Here is a 10,114-nt window from a genome sequence, read left to right as displayed (position 1 = left end):
AAATAGGCCCTTATTCACATCTGAGCGCAGTACAAATTTGTTTGGAAAATGGGCAAAACCATGTGCGCTGCAGGTGGGGCAGATGTAACGTGCAGAGAGAGGTAGATTTGGGTGAGTTAGTTTGTTTCTGTGCAGGGTAAATACTGGCTGCATTGTTTTTACACTGCAATATAGATTTCAGTTTCAACACACCCCACCCAAATCTAACTCTATCTGCACATGTTAGATCTGCCCCACCGGCAGTGTACATGGTTTTGCCCATTCTCTGAACAAATTTGTACTGAGCTCAGAACTGAATAAGGGCCATGGTGTGAAAAATAAAAAAATATATTGGGGTATATTTTATTGAACGTTACTACTCTTTGTGCCTGATTCCGAGGTGTTATAGCAATGTATGGTAATTCAGCAGGAGGTACAGGATCTACTAGACATGGCCCTCGACAGTGCCAGATTAAGCCTTCGAGGGGCCCGGGGCACTTTAGACAGGGGGGCCCCCTTGCACTTGTCATTACTGGCCGCAAATTGCATGGGGGAATATTACACTGTCAAAACACAGAGTAAAGGCATTATAAACTTGGTCAATGGGTAACTTCAGGGGATATATATTTATATACATACATACATACACACACACACATACACACACACACACACACATACATACATACATACATACATACATACATACATACCACATGAAAAGCCTGTGTTTGTCCCTCTGCACCTTACTCTGTAGGAAACCTCACAGTCCCAGTGCTACCTCTGATTAAAACCCCTCCCATGACTAGGCTGCTGCTGTTATCCATGGGCCTGAGAAGCATGCAATGAGCTCCACCAATCAGAGCTCAGCACAAACGTCTCAGCCTCTGCCCTCTGGTGCATAGTGTCATGGGACTTCGTCAACTCCCAGTAATGCACTGCACACTTGGCTCCCGATGCTCAGCACCATTAATCATTGTCACATTGGCAGATAGGTGAAGCTGCAGCACTACCCCACTCCCATGCACAAAACCTTTAGCTAAAAAAAAAGAATTGAAAAAATACATGCCAACCACAGGGGGCCCCTAGCTAGAGGGGGGCCCAGGGGCACTGACCCCTTGTGCCCCCATTATAATCCGGCCCTGGCCCTTGACCATCGATGATTCAAAATCATCGATGGTGCATGACCGTTGTAGAATAGTTTGCCATCGATGGGGGAGAACCAGGTGACACCCGTAAAGCTCCGCCTTAGGTTTGTAGATCACATAGAAACATAGAATGTGACGGCAGATAAGAACCACTTGGCCCATCTAGTCTGCCCCTTTTTTAAACATGTTACCTCAAACCATATTTGATCCTTATTTCTTTGTAAGGATATCAATATGCCTATCCCAAGCATTTGTAAATTGTTCTACTGTATTTGACTCTACCACCTCTGATGGGAGGCTATTCCACTTATCTACTACTCTTTCTGTGAAGTAATTCTTCCTCACATTTCCCCTGATTCTTCCTCCCTCTAGTTTCAGTACTTGTTTGGTGGAAAGTGGGAGCTTTGCAAGAGGAGATTGATATTCGTGATTTTGATTTAAGTATTTAACGTGTCCCCCCCCCCCACTGCTCGGATCCCCTCTCCTTACCCTGAGTACTGATGTCATCCATAGACTGAAATCATTCTGATTTACAACAAAATGTCTGATATTCGTCTCTCTCTCTATCACAAAATGTTATCAGGACATTATCTAGTTACCTCTATCATAATGATAGATTTTCTCTATCTATAAATCGAGTTAGTTTTTTTTAAAGCATGTCCAGGTTTCCTCCAGCACAGATAAAGATTAGTATATACAGGGGCACAGGTTACCCCCATTGCTGTCCCCCTTATTTTGAGATAGTCATAATAGTCTTTAGAAAGATCCGATCTGATTAGTTTCAAAAGGAAGTTGTTTATTTACTCATTAGCCACCAAATCTAAGAAGTACTTCACTGATTTAACGCATTTTTCATGGTTAATGTTTGTGAATGGGCTTTCGACAGTGCATGTTCCTAGCATAATAGTGCCCAGTCTTACAGCTTTTATTCTTGCTAATACGCATCAAATGTGTCTCTTATAGTAGACAGTGTAAAAGTGGTAGCAAATGAAGATTTTATCTCAGAAACTGTGGGACAAACTCATGGAGTGTGTCATGGAAAGCGGTTGTCATGGAGAGCATGGAAAGCGGTTGTCATGGAGAGCATGGAAAGCGGTTGTCATGGAGAGCATGGAAAGCGGTTGTCATGGAGAGCATGGAAAGCGGTTGTCATGGAGAGCATGGAAAGCGGTTGTCATGGTTTTCTTATGGTGTTCTGCACATAAGGAATCGGAACCTTTACAATGTAAGCTCTCACGAGCTGGCCCCTCTTGTGCGTTTCCTTCTCTTACTTAGACCATCTTCGATGGCACCAAATCCTGTGGTTTTCTGCCACCCTGATACTTATGTCAGTGCCGCCTGCTGATGCAGCTATGGTTATATCCCCTGTACTTATCCTCTATTTTACCCAACTGGAAGTCACTGTTTTTGCTTATTCAGTTATGTTCTCTGTAATTGGGCGCTGCGGATCCCTTGTGGTGCCATATAAATAAAGGATAATAATTTTTTGGGATGAATCCTTACCTATATTACCTATGTACCTATATGTACACTGATACGGTGTCAATGTCGACCCCCCAAAAAATTTGAAAAACTCTTCGACCTTTTAACTGCCGACCTTCCCATTGTCGAGCGAATGTTGTGTAACAGGAATTAGCGGACATTGTGCGTTCTGTCTCCAATAGATCTTTATCCCCGAGCCGCATCACAATGCTTTGTCCTTTGTCCGTGAGGTTTTTCTTGCTGGCTGCAACCGTACTTTATAAATTCCGTTCATTTCCTCCTCCTTTGTCCCTCCCAGTCCCAGCAGATAACGTCCCTTGTCCAGGTCATGTGATGCTAAGACAAGAAATACATTTTCTTATTTTTAATGCAATCTATTTTTTTTTTTTTTAAAGCAAAGACAAAATAAATTCACAAGCAACAGCCGGCGTTACCGTGCAATTGAAACAGACAATAAAGTTGATTCATTAATACAAGAGGCAAAGACATTAAGGGAAACATTTACTAAAGCTTCTAAAAAGTGAAAAGAGGGGGTGTTACCAATAGCAACCAATGAGATTCTGTCTATTATATTCTAGGATGCAATAAAATGCCAGTATTTCAGGTATTGCACAGCAGGGGGCGGGGCCACGATGACGCGATTTGCATCATCAAGTCCCCACGGACCCCACGCCATGTGTACTGCGTCCCCTCACATGGCGCGATGCGCTCGGCACATTATCATCTCACTGGATGCCCACTGGGATAGTGAAGTAAGAACAGGCCGCAAGAGGGAAAGAATGATGGGTGGGGTATTGCATGTTGAGGGGCACCTCCCAGATTCTGGAGCCAATAGGTAGCTGCCTAAAAGTAGATCCGGCCTGCCTGATAAGTGCTAATTGCATAGCTCCAGTGTTAATTTTGTAGTGCACTGTCAGGTCAGCCATGTAAATCTGAGTGCTGATAAGTAATATCCCTTCTACACCGCCACAAAACCCCAGGTCTTCGGCAGGTCAGACCCGGGTCAGCGGGGTTGTAATTCACGCCGTGTCCCTTTACACGGGACTTCTACCCAGGTCCTGACCTGGGTAGAATATGGCTAGGACCTGGGTAGAGGGCGGTGTAAATGGGTACGCTGGGTCATCCGACCCGGCTCCCATTACATCTATGGGGGACATGCAACCTCCGGACGCAGCGTCCACAGGTTGGGCGGGGGGGGGGGGGGGGGGGGGCAGAGAGCCTTGGCTGCTGTCTGCTATACTCTGCAGACAGCAGTGGTGGCAGCGTAGGAGATGAATGGCTGCCTGTGTGCGGCATCCATTCACCTCCCGGACGACGGTTGGGAGGGTGCACGGGGGCTGGGGGCAGCCCATCAGCTTACCTTGATGTTGGGCTGCCCCCAGCACGGTGATCAGCGGTCCCGGCGTGGATGACCGCGGTCCCGGCGCTTGGAGATGATGTCATCTCCAAGTGCCGCCTCCGTCTACACTGCGGGTGGGCACCGCAGTGTAAATGGTGTAAATTCCGGATCCAACCCGGTTTGGATCCTTCTTCCAAATGCCCCGGATCCGGAATTTTTGGTGTAAAAGGGTTATAAATAAGATGTCTGATCTGCCTCTAACAGAGCCAGTTACAGTATATAGTATATGTCTGATATATTGGGGGTTATTCTAGTTCACTCTTTCTGACAAATTCCTTCTTAGATGGACAAAACCATGTGCACTGCAGGTGGGGCAGATGTTACTTGTGCAGAGAGAATTAGATTTGGGTGGGGTTTTACTTCAAAGTGAGATCTATATTGCAGTGTAAAAATAAAGCCGTCCGTATTTTCCCTGCACAGAAACAAAATAACTCACCCAAATCTAATTCTCTCTGCACATTTTACACCTGCCCCCTGCAGTGCACATTGTTTTGTCCATCTTAGAAGGAATTTGTCAGAAAGAATGAACGAGAATAACCCCCATTGTCACATAGCAATGCTGCTGTTGTATTTATACTGTGGTGCCACTGAGCACTGATATATTTACACCGCTTATTGTGTAACATGTCAGCAGCCTGTGCATGCCCTGGCGTAGTCATTCCCATGTATCATCATACATGGGGCTGCACCTGTACACACACACAGCTCAGTGTCATATATCATAGCAGGAGGCAGCTGATATAAATGCAGTGACAGCAGCGTGACTATTTACATAAACCCCTTCCTCGGCCAATCACAGGACACAAGGAAGTGTGTATGGGGTAAATCTGATGGTCACAGAGCTTTGGAGTCTGCAAAGTGACACAGGAGGGATGAGCTTTAAAGCGGCTGTTTTGGGAATCCAGTGCTTCCTAGTTAGATCCTGATATTCCATTCACAAGACAACACTTGTGCTGTGTGCATAGGACTTGCTTGCTAGCTGTAGTACGGCCTTAGGACACAACTCGATACAGCAGGAGGTGTCTGGTATAAGCAGGGCTATTTTTCAGCAGGCTCCAGCAGGAACTGAGGCCCTTATTCTAGTTCACTCTTTCTGACAAAATATTTCTTAGATGGACAAAACCATGTGCACTGCAGGTGAGGCAGGTGTTACTTCAGGGTTGCCGACTTTCAAAAAATCCTCTACGGGAGAAGCCCGGAGAGGAATCTTGCATTACGAGTTTTGGGGACGAGGCTTAATGGTGACGTCATTAAGCCCCGCCCCCATTATGACAAATGGGCAAAATAACTGATATCCATGGAGGGGGCGGGGCTAAAACGACACGATTGTGCCGTTTTAGCTCCGCCCCCTCCCCTGAGACCCGCGGATTGCGGCATATAAATGCCGCGATCGGGGGGCTCAGTGGGGGTCCCCCTGATTCCGGGAGGGTTGCCCACCCTTCCGGGGGCCGGGAGGAAGGACCCGATTTTCGGGAGACTCCCGCAAATTCCGGGAGGGTCGGCAACCCTGTGTTACTTGTGCAGAGATAATTAGATTTGGGTGGGGATTTACACCTGCCTCACCTGCAGTGCACATGGTTTTGTCCATCTAAGAAATATTTTGTCAAAAAAAAAGTGAACTAGAATAAGGGCCTCAGTTCCTGCTGGAGCCTGCTGAAAAATAGCCCTGGGTATAAGTAAATGCATTTGTGATCAATTGTTGCATTATAATAGGTAATGTTGGATCACATGCAACACCTTTGGCCGACTACGGGTCAAGCAAACCGGCCACCACAGTTCCTACAAAAAGGGCAGTAAATTCTGTCACACTCCCCACCGGCAAAGAGCTGTCACTCTACTGACATCGTCATCCATAGCGCCTCCGACCCACGCTGTACATTATCAGACGACATCCTTTGGAGTCTGAGTTAGGCCAAAAATGCAAGTGTACTTCAAATGAAACAACATGGAGCAACAGGTATCCCCCCGTCTGATAGGCCGACAGTGTCTAGGACGACAGCCAATAAAACGACATTGTTAGCCTGCACTGATCAATTTGATGTGCGACATTCTCACACCTGAGTGTACACCTGCCTATATAAATGACTGAGATAACAGGGGCTGCACAGTTTTCTCACGCCAAGTGTCATTCCGCTTCATCTGCGACTTTAAAAGGAAGTGGAGGCGTTGCCCGTAGCAACCAAACAAATTCTAACCATCATTTCTCCATGGCATCTGAGAAAATGATATACAGAATCTGATTGGTTGTTATAGGCAACACCACTAAGGCCAAAATGTACTAAGATGGGAGTTCTATTTCACATGGGATGTTGCTATGAGCAACGAATCAGAATCGACTTCTTATGTATTTAGCACATTCTAGAAGATAATAGACACTGGGCCAGGTTCTCTAAGCTTCAAAAGTGATAAAATGGAGAGTGATAAACAGTCAGCCAATCAGCTCCTGCCTGACATTTTTCAAACTCAGCCTCTGACATGGCAGGCAGGAGCTGATTGGCTGGCTGTTTATCACTCTCCATTTTATCACTTTTGAAGCTTAGAGAATCTGGCCCAGTATCTGATTGGTTGCCGATAGCAGCCCAATCCTATGTGACATAGAAATCTCATTTTAGTAAATTTTTCCCTAATTGTCTGATTTGGAAGCTTTGGTTAATAATATGCCCCAAACCATAAGTGCCCCTAGCCATAAGTGCATGAGGTGAGGACACATATAGGTTTTATTAAGGTGGCCATACACTAGTAAGATTTATCTTCAGATCTGGCTGGTTGGAACAAAAATAAGGTTATGGATGAGAGACAGTTTGTCAGTTTTCCAGCATTTCCAAGCAAATGGTCAACTGTCATTTGCTCTCATCCATAACCATGTTTTTGTTCCAACCAGCCAGATCTGAAGATAAATCTGTGTGTGTATGGCCTATGTTTTACTCCATCTTTCCCGGTTTCCAGGCAATTGTCAGCTCTGCCAGATGCACAGTCGCATAAGGACTTATTCTCACGGGAAGGCCGAGGCTGGTGAATATCCCTTATGAAATATGGCACCGGATTACTGTGATAAACCCACACGGATTATAGGATTAAATCCTTAAAATATGATTGTAAGGGCATCCGTCATAATGAATTAGCAGTGTGGGATTCAGCCGACTATCGCGTACTGCTTATATAATACATCGCTTGTCTACCTGACACTTACTTTTCCTGTAGACGTCTCCTAATTTGTACGGAATGTTGACCTTTTTTTTTTTTATTGACACTTGCAGTTATATTGTTTGGTTCTGTTGTTTAAAATTGGGTACACACTATACGATTCGCGGCACCGCCGATACCAGTCACGATATTGGCGGTGTGCCTGGATGATCAATCTATCGATAAAACACTGAACAATATTGTTAACGATATCATAAGTGACACCACCCGGCCCTCCGCTGAACATGCAGTCGTTGACGATATATAGTCAAAGTTGACTGCATGTTCAAACAACAGGGAGGTCCTTAATGGGCAGCGGGAACGTGCATCGCTAACGATATAGTGGGAATGCACTAGATCAGGGGTGGCCGAAACCTGTCCTCAAGATCTAGCAACGGTGCATGTTTTCCAGACAACCTGTGGATCTATAGTAGGAATGGATGCGGCAGATTTGAAAATGTGACAGTTATACCCCTCTCAGACCGCACTTATTACCTGCTATTCTGACGTTTTTTTTACTGTTTCAAATTGGTAATATGTGCGGTCTGAAAGGTCCAGAGTTAATTTACCGTTTTAAAAAGTGTCACCGCCGCTAGCCAGCTCCACCCAGGGCCTGCCTCTGTACTCCCCTCCGCCGGACTCCGCCATGTTCCCGGGGCAACCTTACCTCAGGTAAACGACTTCATTGCCGATCAGTGGCCCCATGCTTTCACACCCCAAACCTGCTTATACCCGGTATAATACCGGGTAATATGTGCGGTGTGAAAGGGACATTAACCTGCATGGATCAGTTTTAAGAAACGTTTTGAATACCGGGTCTAAGCAGGTTTTGCGGTGTGAAGCAGCATTAGTAATGACTGCACCGGTGCACCAGCTAGGTGATCTGGGGAATGTGACAGTTAGTAATGACTGCACCTTTGCACCAGCTAGGTGGTCTGGATAATGTGACAGTTAGTAATGACTGCACCTGTGCACCAGCTAGGGGGGCTGGATAATGTGGCAGTTAGTAATGACTGCACCTGTGCACCAGCTAGGTGGTCTGGGTCATGTGACAGTTAGTAATGACTGCACCGGTGCACCAGCTAGGTGATCTAGGTCATGTGACAGTTAGTAATGACTGCACCTTTGCACCAGCTAGGTGATCTAGGTCATGTGATAGTTAGTAATGACTGCACCTTTGCACCAGCTAGGTGGTCTGGATAATGTGACAGTTAGTAATGACTGCACCTGTGCACCAGCTAGGGGGCCTGGATAATGTGGCAGTTAGTAATGACTGCACCTGTGCACCAGCTAGGTGGTCTGGGTCATGTGACAGTTAGTAATGACTGCACCTGTGCACCAGCTAGGTGATCAGGAAAACGTGGACCGTTTATAGTTCTCGAGGACAGTTTGGCAACTCTTGCACTAGATCACAGGTTCTCAAAGTCGGTCCTCAGGTCCCCACACAGTGCATGTATTGCAGGTCTCCTCACGGAATCAAGTGAAATACTTAGCTCCACCTGTGGATCTTTTAAAATGTGTCAGTGAGAAATGAGTGCACCTGCCGGGTGACCTGGAAAACGTGAACTGTGTGGGGTTCTGAGGAACAACTTTGAGAACCACTGCCCTAGATCACAGGTTCTCAAAGTCGGTCCTCAGGACCCCACACAGTGCATGTTTTGCTGGTCTGCTCACAGAATCAAGTGAAGTAATTAGCTCCACCTGTGGATCTTTTAAAACATGTCTGTGAGTAATGAATGCACATGTGCACCTGCCGGGTGAACTGGAAAACATGAACTGTGTGGGGTCCTGAGGACCGAGTTTGAGAACCACTGCCTTAGCTGATATGCGCAAAAATTTCGTTAACAATATAGTTTTCGTGTATATTGTTTGCAAATATCGCATAGTGTGTACCCAGCAATAAACCCAGCAATAAATGCAAGTATGCCATGCAACAACATCAAACCTGCTGAGCAACCCCATGTATGTTACTGTAGGACAGAACAATGATTATTGTGTTCTTCATTAACAGTGTGTACAGGCAATCCGATCTGACTGGGATTCAAGTCCGATGTCTGGGGTTGCTGTCTGTGTGTGAGCCATTGGGTCCAATAGCAGTTTAACCATCGATGATTTCCTCCTGATTATTAAATACCATTTATATTTGCCATTCCTAATGTGACGTGAGGGCCTATAGCTTTATTACTGGCATATGGGATATGTTTTATATGACAGGGATATTATCCCCCGCTGGGCATGTTCCTGGCACATTACTACTAGGAATAGTGACTAACGTAATGTAACGTGGGCCTTACTCAGAGAGAGACGCAGTGTGGCAATGTCGTATACAAGTTTTATGTCCTGATGGCTAAAGCTTGTCTTCAATATAACTCCCATCTTAGTAAATATACCGCCATGTGTTTATCCTGTGTTGATGTCAGCTGTTTTACTTGAGACAAACTTTACGATGTTAACCCTTCGTGGCATACTGTTGCAAATTTGCTACATACCCATATACATATACCCATATACATAAGCAGGGTTGTCTACCCTCCCGGAATGGCCGGGAGGGTCCCGAAAATCACTCTCCCGGCCCCCCCGAAAGGTGGGCAACCCTCCCGGTTTCAGGAGGGGCGGGGCTAAAGTGTCACAATCGCGTAATTTTGGCCCTGCCCCCTCCAAGGAAATCAGCAAATTGGGTCATTTTCCATCGTGGAGGCGGGGCCTAATGATGTCACTCTTAAGCCCGCCCCCCGAACTCTCCGGAGAGGAGATTACAAAAGTCGCCAACCCTGTACATAAGGTATATAGGTATACCATTACATGGTGTATCAAATTTGCTACAGAGAGTTTTTTTCAAAAATAACTTTTATTTTTTGCCTGTGTCTTTTTTATTATTATTTTTCCTTGTCGGTACAATACACAAGAATCATTAAAATATATT

The sequence above is a fragment of the Crinia signifera genome, chromosome 4 (assembly GCF_055691185.1).
Source record: "Crinia signifera chromosome 4, ASM5569118v1, whole genome shotgun sequence".
NCBI classification, from domain to species: Eukaryota; Metazoa; Chordata; class Amphibia; order Anura; family Myobatrachidae; genus Crinia; species Crinia signifera.
Note: the sequence above shows the minus strand (reverse complement) of the source record.